Below are 25,967 nucleotides of genomic sequence, written 5' to 3' on the forward strand. Positions count from 1 at the left end.
CCAAGGTTGAATCTAGATTGTATTTCCTTGATTCCTCACGTCCCCTTTCCTCACCTTCTCAAAACACATTGGAGGAGATGTGATCCTCCAAGGTATTGTTATGAAACCAATAACTAGCCAACGGATATTGTTGCACTCGCTTTGTCTGGAGCAGGTATTCCCAAACTGGGGTACGCAATGCCGTCGGGGGTACGCCAGGTGACTCCGGGATGCTGGCCTTCTAGGCAGAGTTGCAAAGAAAAAGCCATATCTTAGACTGGCCAATAAAAAGAAAAGATTAAGATGGGCAAAAGAACAGACACTGGACAGAGGAACTCTGCCTAGAAGACCAGCATCCTGGAGTCACCTCTTCACTGTGGACGTTGAGACTGGTGTTTTGCGGGTACTATTTAATGAAGCTGCCAATTGAGGACTTGTGAGGCGTCTGTTTCTCAAACTAGACACTAATGTACTTGTCCTCTTGCTCAGTTGTGCACCGGGGCCTCCCACTCCTCTGTCCCTCTAACCACTCAGACATTAATGCAAATGCATTTGAAAATATGTTTAATGCATTTTAAAACACACTGTTAAGCTACATTGTCTCACTGTGATCAATCAATTTGAAGAAAGAAATTAAACAACAGGTTGAAACAGTGGAAAGAATGGTTGTTGGGGATGTTGTTTCAAAGTCTAACACAACGAAATGGACAGCGCTTTCAAAGGTGATGATTCATTCAAAACATTTAAGACGTTGCATGTAGAACACCCATACCCATATTAGAGTTTACGCATAGGCCTATATATACTGAATTAAAATAATGATTGTGCTGTTATCCAATACATAGCCTAGTAGCCTACTGCATATTACGCTTGGCAGATAAACTTAAAAAAAAAATCATTGGTCTAGCCTATACTCCAAAATTAAACATTCTAGTAATGGCCTTTGATTGTGGACTGTATTATTATGCATACTGGATGGGCTTGTTACCTTATGCTATATTCTAAACGTTCTATCCATGTAGTCTGGGCCGATGCTGTTTGTTCATTGATTGTGCAGGGCGGCTTGCAGAGTTAGCTTACAGTTATAGTTAACCTACAATTAAACAATTATTAGCCTACAGTGAATATCTATGTGATTTTGAATAGCCTAGTACAATTACATTTTTTATTAATAAGCTGACACATTACCTTTAGCTACAGAATATTTCACCACTGTGCGTTTCCATCTCTCTCGAGCACACACAGAGAGAGAGAGAGAGAGAGAGAGAGAGAGAGAGAGAGAGAGAGAGAGAGAGACTGTCAAAGGTTTAATGAAATATGTTTAGTTGTGAAAACATGTTACTATCGATGTTCCTGAACTGATTTCCCTTGGTTTCAGTAGGTAGATGCAAGAACAGGGTTAGCATACAGTTTGGGTGGAATATCACCGGTCACGCAGGCGAGCGGCTGCATGCTCCTCAGTGGTTGATGCGTGGACTGTTTATAAACCCAGACAGTTCTATATGTAATCCTGTGTGAAAGTAGTGTTTTGATGGTTGCCACTAAAAATAAGATCCCAGCCTTCTACTGCTACTGTATGTATTCTCAGCTGATAATATTAAACATCACTCTACTATAAAACCAAACCGGAGTAGGCCTCCATTTGCTATTCGAGTGCACATTCCTGCCCATTTGATAATAGACCATTCTAAATCTAAACTAATTTTACATATTGAAACCTCGGAGCGAGCTGCCCAGTGACGCGAGCCTACCAGACGAGCTAAATGCCTTTTATGCTCGCTTCGAGGCAAGCAACACTGAAGCATGCACAAGAGCACCAGCTGTTCTGGATGACTGTGTGATAACGGTCTCGGTAGCCGATGTGAGCAAGACCTTTAAACAGGTCAACATTCACAAAGCCATGGGGCCAGACGGATCACCAGGACATGTACTCAAAGCATGCGCTGACCAACTGGCAAGTGACACTGACATTTTCTACCTCTCCCTGACCGAGTCTGTAATACCTACATGTTTCAAGCAGACCACCATAGTCCCTGTGCCCAAGAAAGCGAAGGTAACCTGCCTAAATGATTACTGCCCCATAGCACTCACATCGGTAGCCATGAAGTGCTTTGAAAGGCTGGTCATGGCTCCAATCAACCGCATCCTCCCGGATACCCCAGACCCACTCCAATTCGCATACCGCCCCAACAGATCCACAGATGATGCAATCTCAATCGCACTCCACACTGCCCTTTCCCACCTGGACAAAAGGAACACCTATGTGAGAATGTTGTTCATTGACTACAGCTCAGCGTTCAACACCATAGTGCCCACGAAGCTCATCACTAAGCTAAGGACCCTGGGACTAAACACCTCCCTCTGCAACTGGATCCTGGACTTCCTGACGATCGGCTCCCAGCTGGTAAGGGTAGGCAACAACACGTCTGCCACGCTGATCCAACAACACGTCTGCCACGCTGATCCTCAATGTGGTGCCAGGACAACAACTTCTCCCTCAATGTGAGCAAGACAAAGGAGCTGATTGTGGTCTACAGGAAAATAAAGAGTTTCAAGTTCCTTGGTGTCTACATCACCAACAAACTATCATGGTCCAAACACACCAAGACAGTCATGAAGAGGGCACGACAAAACCTCTTCCCCCTAAGAAGACTGAAAAGATTTGGCATGGGTCCCCAGATCCTCAAAAGGTTCTACAGCTGCACCATTGAGAGTATCCTGACCGGTTGCATCACCGCCTGGTATGTCAACTGCTCGGCATCTGACCGTAAGGCGCTACAGAGGGTAGTGCGTATGGCCCAGTACATCACTGGGGCCAAGCTTCCTGCCATCCAGGACCTATATAATAGGCGGTGTGAGAGGAAAGCCCATAAAATTGTCAGAGACTCCAGTCACCCAAGTCATACTGTTTTCTCTGCTACCGCACTGCAAGCACTATCGGAGTGCCAAGTCTAGGACCAAAAGCCTCCTTAACAGATTCTACCCCCAAGCCATAAGACTACTGAACAATTAATGTAATGGCCACTGAACTATTTACATTGACACCCCCCCCTCCATTTGTTTTGTACACTGCTGCTACTTGCTGTTTATTATCTAAGCATCGTCACTTTACCCCTACCTACATGTAGAAATTACCTCAACTACCCTACACTGACTTGTTACCGGTACCCCCTGTATAGCCTCGTTATTGTTATTTTATTGTTTTACTTTTTTACTTTAGTTTATTTGGTAAATATTTTCTTAACCCTTCTTGAACTGCACTGTTGGTTAAGGGCTTGTAAGTAAGCATTTCACGGTAAGGTCTAGATTTGATGTATTTGGCACATGTGACAAAGTTTGATTTGATTTGAGAATTGTCTGAAGGGTGAAAATATGATCACTTGATGAGACGACAGCGTGTGCAGCCTGAGGCAAGGAACATAGCACAAGCTTTTTATATTTTTTTCAACTCATCAAAAGCCTATAGTCCATCATGCACCCCATATATATTTTGATTTCAAAGACATTCTAAGGTTTGTATAAGTGAGAAGCCAGAGAAGTCGGTGTTTGGAGGATATATTGGCATGGGTGTTATTAGGCAAACCGTGCCAATATATCTTCCAAACACCGGCTTTGGGGGCATTATCACTTTTATACAACGGATTACCAACATATTTAAATAATGGTTGACATATATGCCATACTGGCTGGCAACGTTCTTATCCCTTGCTTGCTAGCTAGCCAACTATGGCTAAGTTACAGTCACGTCAAACAGTGCAGCCAGAATAACAACAGTAGCTGCATTTGCATTTATTTAAGCTGTTTTCTAGTGACATTTATTTGGACACATCCATAATGAGCTAATGAGGTGCGATTTGGCCTGGCTCTCTCTTCAGGACACTGCAGTTTCAGTTTGAAGTGGTTGCATTAGCTGTGTTGTTGGCTAGATCGTCTAAACAACAAAGACGGCAAACTAGCTGCACTTCGTTTTGCTTGACTTTTTCTCAATTTACAATTCTCTGTTTATATCCATAAAAATTATGCCAGCCGATTCATGATTTCGACTGGCTGAGAAACGCTGCCTGCCTATCTGTCTTGTCCAGACTCCCGACACATTCATTACTATGGGGCACCTGGAGATCGAATTTCAATATTGAAACAATGTTGCAAATGTCAGAGAGACAGAAGGCAAGGTTTATACAAATCTCTGCTGTTGAAAACTAAATGTTAGTCAAATAGAAATGTGAGATAATGTCAAGATGCTTTATATAGTGGCGATAAAGTTTATAAATTGCCTGGCTAGGCTGATGAGAGTGGATTGCACAGTCAGATGGAACAGAGTAAATAGGCATTTTAACGTCATAGATTTAGCCAGTGGTAACTTGTGGAATAGACACCGGCTGGAATGCGGTTTTAACCAATCAGCATTCAGGATTAGACCCACCCGTTGTACAAATCATTCACAACTAAAGTTACCAAATAACTAAATCTAGTAATTAGAACCTGTTTCAAATGATCACGTTCAACATAACCACTCATTCCGGAATGAGAAAAAAATATCCTTTCTATTTTATTCATTCTATTTTTTTTCATATTTTATTAAGTTCAATTATATTCTTCTTACTATAAAATCATGTAATATAAAATAATGGCACAGGATTTATAAGCATATCTTTTCTGCTCTAACCCTCCTACAGCTTATATGGCATGGCACATAGCCATATGACATACAGCAGGCCGACTCATATTCTGTAGTTATGAAATACATTTTCTTCATACATGTATCATATTAAAGGTAAATTACAGTGAGACCTGCAGTCATTTGCATGACAATTACTGGCTGATATGACAACAATCTCTCCCGCAATGTCAGCAAAACAATGGAGTTGATAATTGACTTTAGGAAGCAGAGGAGGAAACATTCCCCGATCCACATCAACAGGATTGCAGTAGTGTCACTAGTTTTAAGTTCCTCAGCTTCCACATCCCTGAGGACTTGTCATGGATCAACAACACCACCCCTCTTGTCAAGAGGGTACAACAGCATCTCTACTTCCAATGGCGGATGAAGAAATTCTGCCCCGGGTCATCTCCAAATACTACCGCTGCACCATAGAGTGTCCTGACCGGTTGCATCACAGCCTGGTAAAATACCCGAGCCCTGAAGCAAGCTTCCAGAAAATTGGAATGGAGATGGCGATCCACCAAACTAAGTCTTCCGACTAGCTTGGAAAGACAGTACCGTGCAATATAGAAGAGCCCTCACTGCTGCTCGATCAGCCTACTTTTCCAACCTGAGAAAGGAGAATAAAAACAATCCAAAATAAATATTTGATACTGTCGCAAAGCAAACTAAAAAGCAGCATTCCGCAGGTGAATGGACTCCACTTTGAATCTGCATATTTCTCCAAAACTCAATTGTCCTGAGTCTGCACAGAACTGCCAGGACCTAGGATCAGTGGACACACTCAAGCTTTTTTTTTATTCAATATCTCTCAACACATTCATGAAAACAGTCATGGCCTCCAAACCTACTACTGCCTACTGGACCCTATTCCAACTAAACTACTGAAAGAGCTACTTCCGGTGCTTGGCCCTCCTATGTTGAACATAATAAAAGGCTCCCTATCCTCCGGTTGTGTACCAAACTCACTAAAAGTGGCAGTAATAAAGCCTCTCCTGAAAAAGCCAAACATTGAACTGTAAAATAAAAAAAAGATCTGCCCATATCGAATCTCCCATTCCGCTCAAACATTTTAGAAAAAGCTGTTGTGCAGCAACTCACTGCATTCCTGAAGACAAATAATGTATACGAAACACTCCAGTCTGGTTTTAGACCCCATCATTATATTGAGACTGCACTCGTGAATGTGGTAAATTACCTTATAATGGCGTCAGACCAAGGGTCTGCATCTGTCCTCGTGCTCCTAGACCATAGTGCTGGTTGAGACACCATTGATCACCGCATTCTTTTGGAGAGATTGGAAACCCTGATTGGTCTACACTGACAAGTTCTTACCTGGTTAAGATCTTATCTGCAGGAAAGATTTCAATTTGTCTCCGTGGATGGTTTATCCAAATCAAGGATAAGTGTCAATTCCTCAAGGTTCCGTTTTAGGACCACTATTGTTTTCACTATATATTCTAACTCTTGGTGATGTCATTCGGAAACACAATATTAACTTTCACTGCGATGCGGACGACACACAGCTGTACATTTAGATGAAACATGGTGAAGCCCCAAAATTGCCTACCCCAGAAGCCTGTGTTTCAGACATACTGTAAGGAAGTGGATGGCGGAAATTTCTTTACTTTTAAACTCTGAAAAAACTAAGATGCTAGTCCTACAGTGAGGGAAAAAGTATTTGATTACCCGCTGATTTTGTACGTTTGCATTTGCATTAATGCATTTGCATTAAAATGCAAATCAATTTATAAAAGTTTTGACATGCGTTTTTCTGGATTTTTTTGTTGTTCTTTCTCTCACTGTTCAAATAAACCTACCATTAAAATTATAGACTGATCATTTCTTTGTCAGTGGGCCAACGTACAAAATCAGCAGGGGATCAAATACTTTTTTCCCTCACTGTAGGTCCCAAGACAAAGAGATCTGCTGTTGGATTCGACAAATAATCTTGCTGGTTGTAACCTTAAATAAAACTGTGAAGGACCTCGGTGTTACTCTGATCTCTCTTTGAAAATATCATATATATAATAGTATTTCAAGGGCAGCTTTTTTTGCATCTTCGTAACATTGCAAAAAATCTGAAACTTTTTGTCAAAAAAGGATCTAGAAGTGCATGCTTTTGTCACTTCTAGATTAGACTGCAGTGCTCTACTCTCCAGTTACCCAGATAAAGCACTAAATAAACTTCAGTTAGTGTTAAATACAGCTGCAAGAGTTGTGACTAGAACCCAAAAATGTGATCATATTACTCCGGGCGCTAGTCTCTCTACATTGGCTTCCTGTTAATGCTAGGGCTGGTTTAAAGGTTTTACTGTTAACCTACAAAGCATTACATGGACTTGCTCCTACCTGTCGATTTGGTCCTGCAGTACATACTGTACCTACACGTACGCTACGTTCACAAGACACAGGCCTCCTTATTGTCCCTCAAATTTCTAATCAAATTCTTTCTCCTGTAGAGCTCAATTTTTATGTAATGGTCTGCCTATCCATGTGAGAGACGCAGACTCGGTCTTAACCTTTAAGTCTTTACTGAAGATTCATCTCTTCTGTAGGTCCTATGATTGAGTGTTGTCCGGCCCAGGGGTGCGAAGGTGAACGGCAAGGCACTGGAGTGATGAACCGCATTTGCTGTTTCTGCCTGGCCGGCTCCCCTCTCTCCACTGGGATTCTCTGCCTCTGCCTCTATTATGGGAGTCACTGGCTTAATAGTGCTCTCCCATGCGTCCCTAGGAGGGGTGCATCACGTTGTGCCAGGCTTATAGCCTAGTGGTTAGAGCGTTGGACTAGAATCCCCGAGCTGACAAGGTAAAAATCTGTCGTTCTGCCCCTGAACAAGGCAGTTAACCCACTGTTCATAGGCCGTCATTGAAAATAAGAATTTGTTCTTAACTGACTTGCCTAGTTAAATAAAAGTAAAATAAAAAATAAATACTTGAGTGCGTTGAGTCAATGACGTGATCTTCCTGTCCGGTTGCAACCTCTACAACCAATGTGATTATTATTTGACCCTGCTGGTCATCAATGAATGTTTGACCATCTTGAAGAATGATCTGTTCCTTAATGGCCATGTCTCTGCCCGGCACAGCCAGAAGAGCCTGGATCCTCTCTAGGTTTCTTTCTAGGTTCCTGCCTTTCTAGGGAGCTTTTCTTAGCCACCCTGATTCTACATCTGCATTGCTTGCTTTTTGGGGTTTTAGGCTGGGTTTCTGTATAAGCACTTTGTGACACCTGCTGATGCAAAAATGGCTTCATAAATACATTTGATTGCTTGATTTATTGGTACGGGAATTTCTCCATCCACAACCGCAAAGCCCTCCGTGCTCCCACCCATCCAGGATATCTACTCGAAATGGTACCCAAAGACACACAGCATCATCAAGGAACCCACACACGCCAGCCACTAGCTGTTCTCTCCCTTAACGTCGGGCAGACAGTATCGGAGCATGAGGTCTGATACCAACAGGCTCAGAGACAGTTTCTATCTACAAGCAATCAGAATGTTGAACACTTGAACTGGGTTGACCACCTGCTCTTGTTCTCCACACCTTAGCACACACATACACACAGTGCCTTCAGAAAGTATTCACACCACTTGACTTAATTCAACATTTTGTTGTGTTACAGCCTGAATTCAAAATGGTATAAAGTGATTTGTCTCCCACCCATCTACACACAATACCCAATAATGACAAAGTTGTTAATTTATTAAGAATTAAATACAGAAATATCTAATTTACATAAGTATTCACACCCCTTAATAAATACTTTGGAGAAGCACCATTGGTAGCGATTACAGTTGTGAGTCTTTCTCAGTAAGTCTCTAAAAGCTTTCCACACCTGGATTGTGCAACATTTGCCCATTATTCTTTTAAAAATTCTTCAAGCGCTGTCAAATTGGTTGTTGATCATTGCAAGACAACCATTTTCAAGTCTTGACGTAGATTTAAGTCGAAACTGTGACTCGGAAACTCAGGAACATTCACTGTCTTCTTGGTAAGCAACCCCAGTGTAGATTTTGCCTTGTGTTTTATGTTATTGTCCTGCTGAAAGGTGAATTCATCTCCCAGTGCCTGGTGCAAAGAAGACTGAACCAGGTTTTCCTCTAGGATTTTTCCTGTGCTCAGCTCCATTATGTTAATTTTTTATCCTGAAAAACTCCCCAGTCGTTAACAATTGCAAGCATATCCATAACCTGATGCAGCCACCACTATGCTTGAAAATATGGAGAGTGGTACTCAGTAATGTGTTATTGGATTTGCCCCAAACATACACCCTAGGCATTTTTCCTATTTTGTTGCATTACAACCTGTAATTTAAATTTATTTTTATTTGGATCTCATGTAATGGACATACACAAAATAGTCCAAATTGGTGAAGTGAAATGAAAATAACTTGTTTAAAAAAATTCAACAAAAAAAATTATGGAAAAGTGGTGCGTGCATATGTATTCACCCCCTTTGCTTAAAGCCCCTAAATAAGATCTGGTACAACCAATTACCTTTATTTAACTAATTATGTGACTTCTTAAAGTCCACCAGTGTGCAATCTAAGTGCCACATGATCTCAGTATATATACACCTGTTCTGAAAGACCCCAGAGTCTGCAACACCACTAAGCAATTGGCACCATGAAGACCAAGGAGCTCTCCAAACAGGTCAGGGACAAAGTTGTGGAGAAGTACAGATCAGGTTTGGGTTATAAAAAAATAGACACTTTTAACACGGAGCACCGTTAAATCCATTATTAAAAAATGGAAAGAATATGGCACCACAACAAACCTGCCAAGAGAGGACCACCCACCAAAACTCATGGACCAGGCAAGGAGGGAATTAATCAGATAGGCAACAAAGAGACCAAATATAACCCTGAAGGAGCTGCAAAGCTCCACAGCGGAGATTGGAGTATCTGTCCATAGGACCACTTTAAGCCATACACTCCACAGAGCTGGGCGGAAGAGTGGCCAGAAAAAAGCCATTGCTTAAAGAAAAAAATAAGCGAACATGTGTGGTGTTCGCCAAAAGGAATGTGGGAGACTCCCCAAACATATGGAAGAAGGTACTCTGGTCAGATGAGACTAAAATGTAGCTTTTTGGCCATCAAGAAAAATGCTATGTCTGGCGCAAACCCAACACCTCTCATCACCACGAGAACACCATCCCCACAGTGAAGCATGGTGGTGGCAGCATCATGCTGTGGGGATGTTTTTCATTGGCAGGGGCTGGGAAACTGGTCAGAATTGAAGGAATGATGGATGCCACAAAATACAGGGAAATTCTTGAGGGAAACCTGTTTGTCTTCCAGAGATTTGAGACTGGGATGGAGGTTCACCTTCCAGCAAGACAATGACCCTAAAATCCATTTTATTTCAGGTTGTAAGGCAACAAAATAGGACAAACGCCAAGGGGGGTGAATACTTTCGCAAGCCACTGTAACACTTTGTATTCATGGCAAAAAGTGTATTGCTTTGCCACATTTTTAGCTGTATTACTTCAGTGCCTTGTTGCAGAAAGGATGCGTGTTTTGGAATATTTTAATTTTCTACAGGCTTCCTTCTTTTCACTCTGTCAATTAGGCTAGTATTGTGGAGTAACTACAATGCTGTTGATCCATCCTCAGCTTTCTCCTATCACTATCAGACCTCAGGATAAGACCCAGATGCAGACCGTTTGAAATAACAAAAGTTTATTTACAAAACAGGGGGCAGGCAAACAACAGGTCAAGGGCGGGCAGAGGTCAGTAATCCAGGGCAGAATCTGTAAGGTACAGAACGTCAGGCAGGCTCAGGGCAGGCAGAATGGACAACTAGAAAACAGGAACTAGCGACAAACAGGAGTTCGGAAAAAACGCTGGTACGCTTAACGAGACAAGACGAACAGAAAACACAGGTATAAATGCACAGGGGATAATAGGGAAAATGGGCGACACCTGGATTCGGGTGGAGACAAGCACAAGACAGGTGAAACAGATCAGGGTGTGACAATCACAGCCATTCAACTCTGTAGCGGTTCTAAAGTCAACATTGGCCTTATGGTGAAATCTCTGAGCGGTTTCCTTCCTCTCCGGCAAGTGAGATAAGAAGGACGACTGTATCTTTGTAGTGACTGGGTGTATTGATACACCATCCAAATGTAATTAATAACTTCACCATGCTCAAAGGGATATTCAACTACTGCTAGAGTCGTGTAGCTTTATTGATCTACTGTACTTCAACAACAGATGTACTCACATTGGATTGGTTGTTTAGGATTCAAACCTTCTCTCAATCAGCCTAATACATACTGTTAGAGTAGGTTTACCCCATTAATGTACTTGTAAATGTTTTTTTTCATCTAAGACACATGCCACCTGTTCAATATTCCTAATATTGATATATACCCATTGGTTCTTAAAAGTTCCAACAGCAACAACAACAAAGCTGGCACCCCACCACTTTTTTGGTAAAAAGTAGAAGAATTGGGGGTGGAAAAATGTAACCACTCTCAAATTCATGGATAGAGCTATGGATACAAAATTACAATTCTAACCATATTCAGAGGCTAGAGTGTTTGTTTCAAATTACATTGTTTACAAACAATTGAATAGAACAAGCATATATTTTGGGTTCTGATGGAGTATGACAATTGGACTAAGCTCATGAAGCATTTATTATATAAGTTATATTCTTCAAGAATCAATGGGTGTGTAAATAATTTAAAAGTCCAAAAATATATGAAGCAATCACAGATTGACCCTTTTAAATACTATAATTTATAAATGTCTCCAGAGCATAGCACAACTGTTTTACCCTATCATAACCCAAAATATAAGGTTCCATTACTCCACTATTTATAACAGGAACATAAACCATGTATGGCTTCAAAATATTTCCCTGTTAGTTCACAAAGCATGCAACGAATACAATTGGATTTCACTCAGGAAAAGTTAGATCAAAGTTAGATCAAGCTGAATCAATATCTGCAAGATCACAATGATGACAGTACACAGTAAATCAAGGATAGGGTTACATTGACTACTGGGAGTTATCTTAACCCTCAAGAGAGTGATAGGCTCCCTGGAGTTACTTTTAATTCTTTTAAGAGTAAGCAGAGATGGGGAGTTAAATCTATGAAGTTATCCACAGATGTGAGAGGGGCCTTATCATATTTCCCAGCATATTCTGTTGCAGGTAGATTTTTCAAATGTTTTTTTTCTATATCTGTGTTTTCGCATGTACATTGATTGTTTTTGATCTTATTATAGACAAAGATAAAACACATAGATCTTATAAACGAATCCAATCTGTAAGTTGTTGGACTTAATAGTGAGATAGTTGTTCCAGTTCACATGGTGTAGGTAGTCTCATGCACTGCATTTGCTTCCTACTCTGATAGGCACTCTAAATGCAAGTTGGGAGTGATGTAAGAGTGCTGGAACATTCTAATAACGTCAAACCCATTTGCATTAAACAAGTTTCGTAGAGGCCACGGGCAAATACAATAAGTAGTTTACAGTACAGAGACGTTACTTATTGGATGATTGTTTTTGACAGTAACCACTGGGTGTCAATGTTGTTTCATTCTTAAAATGAATAGAAGGATCCCTTTGAAACTTGCACAAATCTATAGTAATACTTTAAAAAAATAAGGGATTTAAGATAGACTATTTTGATTTTCCCCAAAGGAATAATTGCATATAAGATAAAGGTCAAGTTGTAACTAATGTAAATCCTGGAGATATTGTTATAGCAATCTAATGCAAACATGAAAATAGAGCTATACCATCTAGTTTTGCAGACAACAGGGTCGTATTCATTAGGCATCAAATTAAAGAAAACTGACTGAAACAAGGAGGGACTACCTGAACATATCCAATAAGGAATGCTCTTTTTCATTTTGCGATTGCCCAAATTAACCTCGACAACAGCCAGTGAAATTGCAGGGCGCCAAATTCAAACAGAAATCCCATAATTAAAATTTCTCAAACATACAAGTATTATACACCATTTTAAAGAAACTTCTTGTTAATCCAACCACAGTGTCCGATTTCAAAAAGGCTTTACGGCGAAAGCACACCATGCAATTATGTTAGGACAGCGCCTAGCCACAAGAAACCATACAGACATTTTCCAGCCAAGGAGAGGACTCACAAAAGTCAGAAATAGCAATTAAATGAATCACTTAACTTTGATGATCTTCCTCTGGTGGCACTCCCAGGACTCCATGTTACACAATAAATGTTTGTTTTGTTTGATAATGTCCCTCTTTATGTCCAAAACCCTCTGGATTACTGAACTAAACGCACCAACAAAACAAAGGCACAAAGTGCGCTCTCAACATTCAGACGAAAAGTAAAAAAAGTACAATAAAAGTTAATAGAAACATGTCAAACGATGTTTAAAATCAAACCTCAGGTTGTTTTTGTCATAAATAATCAATAATATTTCAACCGGACAAAAGCTTTGTCAATAGAAAATGAGAAACAAGAAAAGCGCGCTCCCGATCACGTGCTGGACTCATGTCTGGAAATTTCCACTGTCCACTCATTGAAAGTGCTGTATCTCCCTCATTTTTCAGAGTAAAAGCCTGAAACAATGCCTAAATACTATGTAGAAGAAGCCATAGAGATCGTGAACTGGGTCCTAAGTCTTTGTATGGTGGATAGGCTTTCAATGGAAAAACAGCCTTTCAAAACAATAGTACTTCCTGGATGGATTTTCCTCAGGTTTTCGCCTGCCATATCAGTTCTGTTATACACAGACATCATTGTAACATTTTTGGAGACTTTGGAGTGTTTTCCATCCAAATCTACCAATTATAGGCCCAGAAGCTAGGATATGCATGAGTAGCAGGCAGTTTAATTTGGGCACGCTTTTCATCCAAAATTCTGAATGCTGCCCCCTACCCTAGTGAAGTTAATACGACCCAGTTGTAATTGGTCTTGAGTTGGGAATGACAAACTCAGACCCAATGAAGTGGAATACTGGGAACAGTGTTTAACTCTATTAGCTGAATCGCATTAATAAGGTAGATGTTCGCGCCTCCGCAGAAAATAAATTAGCATAATACAAAAATCCCCATCAAAATCTGTCAGTTTAAGCTAGAGATGTGGTTTTCTGCATTGGATGAGTCTCAATCCACCGGTTCCGCCTATGTAACACTTCCGCATCTGCGGTGAAAGGTGACAGAGGTCTTCTCACAAAATCGTCTGTATCCGAACAGTTTGGGCTACACACTAATACGACCCTCTGTTCAAAGGTGAGACTATCTAGAACATGTCGGTGGTTTTTCTCTAGGACACCCACAGGACTCACAAGACACGTCTGAAGTGTCTTTCTACATGCCCTAACCACGGCAGGTTGCTTTTTTTTTTTTAATCGACCCGGCACGCAGGATTACAGGGAATGAACTATTTGCTCATTGATGAAAAAGGAGGTAAATACATTTTCCATTTTCTTAAGACTTCACTTCTATCTGGTGTCAAGCTAATGACAGTGCAAGCCACTGGGACAGGAGTCATTCATCAAAGCCATTTAAAGACTAAACGCCAAGCCGCTTTTTTGCTCTCTCGAGTTTCAGAAGAAAGGTCTTTTTTTCTGGCCATTTTGAGCCTGTAATGGAACTGCGCTCATTAGTTCCAGCAAATAACTTCTGAGGAGAGAAGGTGTCTTACCGCTGCTGCCTGTGGAGGATAACAGAGGGGGAAAAAACGGTACATGCTAAATTGCAGAGCGTCATTTAGGGATAATTGCAGGTGCATATTACAGGACCAAATTAGATCGACGGGCAATCTGCTGGTGGTGCAGAGAGTGCCTCTCTGGTCGGTGGTTGGCCATGCTGCTGTCAACACTTGAGAATCAAATCTAAACAACCCTCGTAAACACTTTACATTAAATAGACGTGTCCGAAATACACTATGTATTACAAAAGTATATTTCGCCTCTATGGCCTATTTATTGCCTTACCTCCCTACTCTTCTACATTTGCACACAATGTACATAGATTTTTCTATTGTTTTTGACTGTACATCTGTTTATGTGTAACTCTGTGTTGTTTTTGTCGCACTGCTTTGCTTAATCTTGGCCAGGTCGCAGCTGCAAATGAGAACTTGTTCTCATCTGGCCTACCTGGCTAAATAAAGGTGAAATAAAAATAAATCAAATAAAAATATGGACACCTGCTCGTTAAACATCTCATTCCAAAATCATCGGCATTCATATGGAGTTGGTGCCCCCTTTGCTGGTATAACAGCTTCCACTCTTCTGGGAAGGCTATCCACTAGATGTTGGAACATTGCTGCGGGGACTTGCTTCCATTCAGCCACACAAGCATTAGTGACGTCGGGCAATGATGTTGGGCGATTAGGCCTGGCTCACAACCGGCATTGCAATTCATCCCAAAGGTGTTCGATGGGGTTGAGGTCAGAGCTCTGTGCAGGCCAGTCAAGTTCTTCCACACCAATTTCGACAAATAATTTCTATATGGACTTTGCTTTGTGCACGGGGGCATTGTCATGCTGAAATAGGAAAAGGGCCTTCCCTAAACTGTTGCCACAAAATTGGAAGCACATAATCGTCTAGAATGTCATTGTATGCTGTAGCGTACACTGGAACGAAGTGGCCTAGCCCGAACCATGAAAAACAGCCCCAGACAATTATTCCTCCTCCACCAACTTTACAGTTGGCACAATGCATTGGGGCAGGTAGTGTTCTCCTGGAATCCGCCAAACCCAGATTCGTCTGAGAACACATTTCCACTGCTCCAGAGTCGAATGGTGGCAAGCTTTACACCACTCCAGCCAATGCTTGGCATTGCGCATGGTGATCTTAGGCTTGTGTGTCGCTGCTCGGTCATGGAAACCCATTTCATGAAGCTCGCAACAAACAGTTATTGTGCTGACGTTGCTTCTAGAGCCAGTTTGGAACTCAGTAGTGAGTGTTGCAACCAAGGACAGGCGATTTCTACGTGCTACGCGCTTCAGCACTCAGCGGTCCTGTTCTGTGAGCTCGTGGGGCCTACCACTTTGTGGCTGAGCCGTTGTTGCTCCTAGACTTTCTACTTCACAATAACAGCACTTACAGTTGACCGGGGCAGGTCTAGCAGGGCAGAAATTTGACGAACTGACTTGTTGGAAAGGTGGCATCCTATGACGGTGCCACGTTGAAAGTCACTGAGCTTTTCAGTCAGGCCATTCTACTGCCAATGTTTGTCTATGGAGATTGCATGGCGATGTGCTCGATTTCATACACCTATCAGCAACATGTGTGGTTGAAATAGCCAAATCCATTAATTTGAAGGGGTGTCGAAATACTTTTGTATATATACACTGTATAATAAGGCCTTGAGAAAGTATTCACACCTCTTGACTTATTCAACATTTTGTTGTGTTACAGCCTGAATTATGTTTTTCTAATTTGTATTAAATGAATAACAAATTGAAAGCTGAAATGTCTTGAGTCAATAAGTATTCAACCCCTTTGGTATAGCAAGCCTAAATAAGTTCAGGAGTAAAAATGTGCTTAACAAGTCACATAGATTATTGAATGACTATGTCATCTCTGTACCCCCCACATACAATTGTCTGTAAGGTCGCTCAGTCGAGCAGTGAATTTCAAACATAGATTCAACCACAAAGACCAAGGAGGTTTTCCATTGCCTGATGGCAAACAACAAAAAAAGCAGACATTGAATATTCCTTTGAACATGGTGAAGTTATTAATTACATTTTGAATGGTGTATCAATACACCCAGTCACTACAAAGATAAGGCGTCCTTCCTAACTCAGTTGCCTGAGAGGAAGAAAACTGCTCAGGGATTTCTTTCATGAGGCCAATGCTGAGTGACTTTAAAACAATGAGTTTAATGGCTGTCAGAGGAGAAAACTAAGGATGGCTCAACAACATTGTAGTTACTCCACAATACTAACCTATTTGAAAGAGTGAAAAGAAGGAAGCCTATACAGAATACAAATATTCCATAACATTCATCCTGTTTGACAACAAGGCACTAAAGTAATACTGCAAACAATTTGGCAAAGCAATTCACCTTTTTTTCTCAATATAAAGTGTTATGTTTGCGGCAAATCCAATACAAAACATTACTGAGTACCACTCTCTATATTTTCAAGCATAGTGGTGGTTGCATCATGTTGTGGGTATGCTTGTAATCATTAAGGACTGGGGAGTATTTCAGGATAAAAACAAATGTAATGGAACTAAGAACAGGCTAAACCATAGAGGAAAACCTGGTTCAGTCTGCTTTCCAACAGACACTGGGAGACAAATTCACCTTTCAGCAGGACAATAACCTAAAACACAAAGCCAAATCTACACTGGAGTCGCTTACCAAGAAGACAAATGGTGCACAATCCAGGTGTGGAAAGCTCTTAGAGACTTACCCAGAAAGGCTCACAGCTGTAGTCGCTGAAAATGTTGAATTCAGTCTGTAACAACAAAATGTGGAATAAGTCAAGGGATATGAATACTTTTAGAAGGCTGGATCTACACAACCCGATAGTGTGGGATTAAGACTCATCTTGACATTAGCTTAGACTGTTTTTGAAGTCACTTTTGTGATGCTTCCTCTTATTGACAGGAAAAGTTCTGGTTAAATTCACAGTACAATAGTGCAGTTTCACGAGGCAACAAGAGAACCAATTGTTTCTTGACTTTTATTATTGCGTTAGACGAAAAACTGAGAATAGAACGGAGTGTTCAAGTTATCGTCCAACAGAGGTTTGCACAAAACATGTGGAGAGAAAAAGAGGAGTTGATAGCCACTCTAGATAAGCCCCAAGGCCTACCTTCAGTGACTAATGGTGGAGGTGGAGAACACTTCACTTTACGGTTGCACTGCTTTTTGTGCAGCTAATTTTACCGAAGTACTAAAGTAATCCCTAACTATCTCCACCATCATCACATGAAACATTTCCAAAGGTGCTCTTGTTAGGTATCTTTAACAGAAACCCGTGAAGAGATTGTGAAATTTCTTTCATGGACTGAAATGAATTTTAAAATGTGCTTACCCTGAATGGTTCTGACAGGATTAACTGCTGCGATTTAAGGTTACCCCCAGAGGAGTTAGTTAAGAACCCAGCACCCACCTCCTCCCTCTGTTCCTGACATAATTGCTGAATTTGGGGGGTGAGAACGAGAGAACACAGTGTTAACTCATCGATTCGGGAGTCTTCTTTATGCTCTAGCCGAGTCATATTTTGCTTCGTGGAACCGGGTTGCTGTCTCTCCTTCAGCTTGAGTGACAAACACAATTTGAGGCCAAGATGGATCTGTCTAGGGTGTCTCGGGTTAATTACTATAGCTCCCTACTTGGGCCAATCAGTGTAATTTTGTAAATGCCAGATCTCAATGGCAAGACGCATCATTCACCCAAGAATCCGAGTACTTATTACATTGATGGCTTGCCACAGTGAGCCTGTGCAACACGGAACAAAACAACAACAGAAAAAGAAGGAACGTCATTACAGTCTTCAGTAAGCAGACAGACACCTTGTGGTTCACATCAAAGGGTCTGCTGTGCTAAGATAGCAAATATCTCCTCCCACTGCTTTCCCTCTCGCCTTCGTTCCGAGGCGTACCTTTCTATAGGAAAAGCTGTGTCTTGATCTAGGGTGTCTGAGGGACAGCGTGATACCTCTAAAACTGCTGACATCAAGCTCTAGGGCCAGATGACACCTTTTGATTTGGAGTGGAGAGAAATGTTTGTGCTGGCAAAGCCACTCTGTTTCTCTCCTTATTCATGAAGAGACAGCTTGATCGCCTCAGGAAGTTGACAAATCCCCCTCCCAGGGCGTTAATAAAATTGTTTGGGCTTTTATAAAAAAAAGTGTCACATTTTACTGTACTTCCTACACAGCTATTTAGGGATTTGTCTCTAGGTCAGCGTAACACAGAATCACTTCTGGACTTTGAGGGCAATCCTAACCGGAGGGCCAAATTTCAAATACCGCCTTCAACCTTTGCAGATGATAACATAACAGAAGAATGTGGTAATTAGCCAGCCAGAGATGGGAGATGGGAAACCGTGGCCCACGGATGGGGGACATGGCACAGGAAGTGACATTGACACCCTCTAATCTCCACTCTAATTCCTCTTGTGTGATATTGTCTACTTCCACCGTGTGCTACAGGCTTGAATGCATCTCTGAGGAGGAAGTCACTTGACGCTTGCTTGTCACTCCTCTAAATTAGCTGATAAGAATCCCGGCATGTTAATCATTGCTTTTAATCCCATCCACACCAAACACGCACACCTCCTATTCAGAGCTGGAGTACCTTGGCGCTGGGTTGCCTTCTCGTGTTATTGGCCACTGGGCCCTGGCCGGGAGTGATTAATGCCTGTTCCCTCCAATAAATAGAACGTTTTATCATCAAGCCGCTCACCCATGCTTCCCCTCCTCCTTCTCCTCCTGTCCCCTCATTCAAATTGTTTGACTCTCCTCTCCAAGTTCCAAGGTGGGTGTTTATGCCTGTTCGACTGACCCTCAGTCGCAAAACATCATCCTCACCGATGCCAGATGGCACCAACTCAATGATCATATTCTCGCCGTTGTGCATGTTTACATTTGACACCTACTTTTTAATTGTGTGATATTCAATGAATCTCTTGTCTCATTGTCACTTCCCCAAATCAGAAAGAGTTTTTGCTGAAAGAGAAATGGGATTTAAACCCATGCTGGCACCACCCCACCCCTAGACCACCCCAGGCCACAGTATTTGAGTTCTAAAGAGGGGTATTGATGCTACTGCTTGCAGACTACCCAGTGGCAAAACTGCACCAATTCATCCAGTTTTTCCCACTGGGTATAGCTTAGCACTACACTGTCACATTGTAGCACACTCCATTGGAGACTAGCGCATGGGAATGTCCACGTTTTCTGATGACCAGCAGGGAGCTGAAGGGGAGCTTCTGAATGCTTTATCTAAGTGGTTCTGCAGGCCTCCCACTGCAGCCAGTGACATCGACTGATTCTCTCAAATTGTCTGTCATAATTTAACCAATTTGACTTCCGATCTCAGCTCTTAAAGGAAAGTTTTCAACCTCAATTTCATTATCTCCAGCACAATACCAGTGCCAACATATGTGAAAATGGTGTGTTTCTACATGTTGTAGTAAAACATATAAAGATAAAAAGTTAAACTCCATGATATCAGCAGGTTTTGAAAATCACTTTACCACAGTTCATAGAAAGCGCTGTTTCACATTGGTTTGGCGCTGGAGTGGCGGAATTGCCCTTTAAAACGGCAATATGTAACTTTTTGGATGACCTGACCAAATTGACAGACTTGCTTTCAATGACAATGATCTATAACTCACATTTCTAAGAAGTGGTATATCTGTTCTAAGTGCGATATTTCTATGCTTCACATTCTTAACCTGTCTGGGCCAGTGCGTCCCACCCTAATCAACAGCAAGTGGAATCGCGTTGCGCTAAATGCAAAACCTCATAAATGCTATAACTTCAATTTCTCAAACATATGACTATTTTACACCGTTTTATAGATACACCTCTCCTGAATCGAACCACGTTGTCCGATTTCAAAAAGGCTTTACAGCAAAAGCAAAACATTAGATTATGTCAGCAGAGTACCCAGCCAGAAATAATCACACAGCCATTTTCAAAGCAACTAGCATGCATCACAAATACCCAAAACACAGCTAAATGCAGCACTAACCTTTGACAACCTTCATCAGATGACACTCCTAGGACATCATGTTACACAATACATGCATTTTTCGTTCGATAAAGTTCATATTTATATATAAAAGCAGCATTTTACATCGGCGCATGACGTTCAGAAAATATTTTCCCTCAAATGCTTCCGGTGAATTAGCGCTACAATTTACAAAATTACTATTCGAAAACATTGTTAAAATGTAATATTGTCATTCAAAGACTTATAGATTAACATGTCTTGAATGCCATCGCTTTGCCAGATTTAAAAATAACTTTACTGGGAAATCACACTTTGCAATAAACGACGTGGTATGCCCAGAAAAAAAGTCTAGGCTATACATGTTGGAGCCAACTTGGAACGATCAACCATCAAAAATACTATTGAAAATAATACCTTACCTTTATCAGAAAGCACTTCTAGGTATCCCAGGTCCATAACAAATGTAGTTTTGTTCAAAAAAGTTAATAATTTATGTCCCAATAGTGTTAGCGCGCTCCGAAGGCTAGTGAAAATGTACCGTGTGCGTCTGACTTGTCGTCAGGAATGAGCAAAAAATATATATTTAAGTTCGTTCAAACATGTCAAACGTTGTATAACATAAATCTTTAGGGGCTTTTTCAACCAGGGCTTCAATAATATTCCATTGGGACGGTTGCATTGTTTTTCAAAACGTTTCGAAAAGGGAGAGTAGTCATGGGCGCCGACGTCACAATGGTAATGGCCCATCCCCTGTGACCAAGTGCCACAGCCTCTCTTTGGGTCAGTTACTACCATAGGAGACTCAAACCACTTTGTAAAGACTGGGGACATCTAGTGGAAGCCATAGGAAGTGCTAAATGATTCACAAGCCCCTGTGTGTTTCAATGGCAAATGTTTGAAGTGATATCCACACATCAGATTTCAGTTTCCTGTCAGGATTTGTCTCGGGGTTTTGACTGCCATATGAGTTCTGTTATACTCACAGACACCATTCAAACAGTTTTAGAAACTTTAGGGTGTTTTCTATCCAAATCAAACAATTATATGCATATTCTAGTTACTGGGCAGGAGTAGTAACCAGATTAAATCGGGTATGTTTTTTATCCGGCCGTGCAAATACTGCCCCCTATCCCCAACAGGTTTTAAGTTAAAGTTACATTTTACTTTCGGTTTTGTACATCAGCTTCAAACAGCTGAAAATACAATATTTTGGGTTATTGAAATTACACTGCTCAAAAAAATAAAGGGTACACTTAAACAACACAATGTAACTCCAAGTCAATCACACTTCTGTGAAATCAAACTGTCCACTTAGGAAGCAGCACTGATTGACAATAAATTTCACATGCTGTTGTGCAAATGGAATAGACAACAGGTGGAAATTATAGGCAATTAGCAAGACACCCCCAATAAAGGAGTGGTTCTGCAGGTGGTGACCACAGACCACTTCTCAGTTCCTATGCTTCCTGGCCGATGTTTTGGTCACTTTTGAATGCTGGCGGTGCTTTCACTCTAGTGGTAGCATGAGACGGAGTCTACAACCCACACAAGTGGCTCAGGTAGTGCAGCTCATCCAGGATGGCACATCAATGCGAGCTGTGGCAAGAAGGTTTGCTGTGTCTGTCAGCGTGGTGTCCAGAGCATGGAGGCGCTATCAGGAGACAGGCCAGTACATCAGGAGACGTGGAGGAGGCCGTAGGAGGGCAACAACCCAGCAGCAGGACCGCTACCTCCGCCTTTGTGCAAGGAGGAGCAGGAGGAGCACTGCCAGAGCCCTGCAAAATGACCTCCAGCAGGCCACAAATGTGCATGTCTCTGCTCAAACGGTCAGAAACAGACTCCATGAGGGTGGTATGAGGGCCCGACGTCCACAGGTGGGGGTTGTGCTTACAGCCCAACACCGTGCAGGACGTTTGGCATTTGCCAGAGAACACCAAGATTGGCAAATTCGCCACTGGCGCCCTGTGCTCTTCACAGATGAAAGCAGGTTCACACTGAGCACATGTGACAGACGTGACAGAGTCTGGAGACGCCGTGGAGAACGTTCTGCTGCCTGCAACATCCTCCAGCATGACCGGTTTGGCGGTGGGTCAGTCATGGTGTGGGGTGGCATTTCTTTGGGGGGCCACACAGCCCTCCATGTGCTCGCCAGAGGTAGCCTGACTGCCATTAGGTACCGAGATGAGATCCTCAGACCCCTTGTGAGACCATATGCTGGTGCGGTTGGCCCTGGGTTCCTCCTAATGCAAGACAATGCTAGTCCTCATATGGCTGGAGTGTGTCAGCAGTTCCTGCAAGAGGAAGGCATTGATGCTGTGGACTGGCCCGCCCGTTCCCCAGACCTGAATCCAATTGAGCACATCTGGGACATCATGTCTCGCTCCATCCACCAACGCCACGTTGCACCACAGACTGTCCAGGAGTTGGCGGATGCTTTAGTCCAGGTCTGGGAGGAGATCCCTCAGGAGACCATCTGCCACCTCATCAGGAGCATGCCCAGGCATTGTAGGGAGGTTATACAGGCACGTGGAGGCCACACACACTACTGAGCCTCATTTTGACTTGTTTTAAGGACATTACATCAAAGTTGGATCAGCCTGTAGTGTGGTTTTCCACTTTAATTTTGAGTGTGACTCCAAATCCAGACCTCCATGGGTTGATAAATTGGATTTCCATTGATTATTTTAGTGTGATTTTGTTGTCAGCACATTCAACTATGTAAAGAAAAAAGTATTTAATAAGATTATTTAATTCATTCAGATCAAGGATGTTTTATTTTAGCGTTCTCTTTATTTTTTTGAGCAGTGTATATATTTTTTCTCGTGCATTATGCTATTTGCCTCATGACTCCTGCGTGCTTTGTTGACTACAAACTTTCTTTACCCAACCGTGGGACAGACTGTTTGTCCCCACACTCGGGACTCTGACTTTCTATTGGTTACACTAACTTTTGGCCTCCCATCCCATTATAACCACTTCTCGCCGGCTTTGTATTCATGTTACCTGATGAAATTGCTGTATAATATGATCTTGTTGCCATCTGATGCACATTCAGATGTCATAAATCAACACTGCAGAGCTCTCCCTGTCCTGTGCCGTGCCTTGATTGTATTACTGTTGATGATATCTGGAAATGTGCATGTACACCCTGGCCCATCTCCTGTTGCTAGCGCCAATTCTGACTTGTGCTCTGGTATCTGCTTCACTGATTTCTGCTCTCATAAAAGCCTGAGTTTTCTGCACGTTAACACTAGAAGCGTATTACCTAAAATGGATCAATTGAAAGTGTGGGTTCACAGCTCCAATCCAGATGTGTTGGTCATTACTGAGACATGGTTAAGGAAGAGTGTTTTGAATACTGATGTTAACCTTTCTGGTTACAACCTTTTTCGGCAAGAAAGATCTTCCAAAGGTGGGGGAGTGGCAATCTTTACCAAGAATCACCCCAGTGCTCGGTTGTCTCCACCAAGTCTCTCCCCAAACAATTTGATTTGCTGGTTTTAAGTATTAAACTTTCAAATAGCTTTGTTGACTGTTGCTGGGTGCTATCGTCCTCCATCAGCACCGGCCTGTACCCTACCTGTACACTAAGTCTGAATTTGCCCTGCCCGGTGACCTAAACTGGGACATGCTTAAACCACCTGACCAAGTCCTAAAGCAATGGGACTCCTTAAATCTTTCTCAGATTATTACCAATCCCACAAGGTATGACTCCAAAACACCCAGAAAAGGCCACTCTTCTTGATGTTGTCCTCACAAATAATCCTGAAAGGTATCCGTCTGGTGCTTTCTGTAATGACCTTAGTGATCTCTGTTTTACAGCCTGTGTTCGTAATGGCTGCTTAGTGAAGTGGCCTCTGTAAAATGGTATAGAATCAGCTTTGGGCCTGCTTTTTTTATATTTTCAGTGGTATTGTTAACAAACATGCCCCCATAAAGAAAATGAGAATTAAAAACAGGTTCAGCCCCTGGTTCTACCGTGATCTTGCAGAGTTATTACACTTGGTCGAAAGGCTTGGCACACACACACACACTCAGGCTGACTGGCTCTCGTTCAGGCAAATGAGAAATAAGTACACTCAGGCTTTACGGAAGGCCAAAGTTAGTTAATTTAAGGAGCAGTTCTCTCTCTGTGGGTCTAACCCCAAAAAGTTCTGGAAAACAGTTAAAGACCTGGAGAATAAACCCTCCTCACAGCTGCCCATGTCCCTTAAAGTTGATATGGTTGTTACTGACAAAAAGCACATGGCTGAGCTCTTTAATCATCACTTCATTAAGTCAGGATTTCTATTTGACTCAGCCATGCCTCCTTGCCCTTCTAATATTTCCTCATCTTGTGGGCCTTCTAATGTGACTATCCCCGATGCTTCCCTTCCCCGCCACAAAGTTTCTCCCTGCAGGCAGTCACTGAGTCTGAGGTGCTAAAGGAGCTCCTGAATCTTGACCCCCAAAAAACATCTGGGTCAGATGGTTTAGACCCTGTCTTCTTTAAGGTTGCTGCCCCTATAATTGGCAGCCTGTCTCTCCTTTCTGGGGAGGTTCCCATTGCTTGGAAGGCAGCCACATTTCATCCTTTAACTTCACTAGGGTAAGGGGCAGCATTTGGAATTTTGGATGAAAAGCATGCCCAAATTAAATTGCCTGCTACTCAGGCCCAGAAGCTAGGATATGCATATAATTGGTAGATTTGGATAGAAGACACTAAAGTTTCCAAAACGGATAAACTAATGTCTGAGTATAACAGAACTGATATGGCAGGCAAAAACCTGAGGAAAATCCATCCAGGAAGTACTATTATTTTTGAAAGGCTGTTTTTCCACTGAAAGCCTATCCACCATACAAAGACTTAGGACCCAGTTCACGATCTCTATTGCTTCTTCTACACGTGGCCAGTCTTTAGGCATTGTTTCAGGCTTTTACTCTGAAAAATGAGGGAGATACAGCACTTTCAATGAGTGGACAGTGGAAATTTCCAGACATGAGTCCAGCGCGTGATCGGGAGCGCACCTTTCTTGTTTCTCCTTTTCTATTGACAAAGCTTTTGTCCGGTTGAAATATTATTGATTATTTATGACAAAAATAACCTGAGGTTTGATTTTAAACATCGTTTGACATGTTTCTATGAACTTTTATTGTACTTTGACTTTGTCTTGATGTTGAGAGCACGCTTTGTGCCTTTGGATTACTGAATTAAATGCATCAACAAAACAGAGGTTTTTGGACATAAAGAGGGACATTATTAAACAAAACAAACATTTATTGTGTAACATGGAGTCCTGGGAGTGCCACCAGATGAAGATCAAAGGTAAGTGATTAATGTTAACGCTATTTCTGACTTTTGTGACACCTATCCTTGGTTGGTGTTACGAATACTCTTTGGCCCTGCTTTCTAGGGGGATGGCAACGAGACCCGTAACATAAATCATGCAAATTATAATAGTGAAAAAGTAACAGAGAGAACAAATAACCACAGACAACTACAATCTACCGTCAAACTCTAATGGTTTATTTATAAACACACGGTAATGGGGTGTGAGAAAAGGGGCTGAGCTGGACCCAAGCAAAGAAACAATAATCCAAAAACACCCGTAAGCTAGCCTCTTACATCTACACGTTCCGCTAGCGGAACGTCTGCTCCAATATCCAATGATGGGCGGGGCGCGAAATTCA

This window comes from Salmo trutta, chromosome 25, assembly GCF_901001165.1.
Source record: "Salmo trutta chromosome 25, fSalTru1.1, whole genome shotgun sequence".
NCBI lineage: Eukaryota > Metazoa > Chordata > Actinopteri > Salmoniformes > Salmonidae > Salmo > Salmo trutta.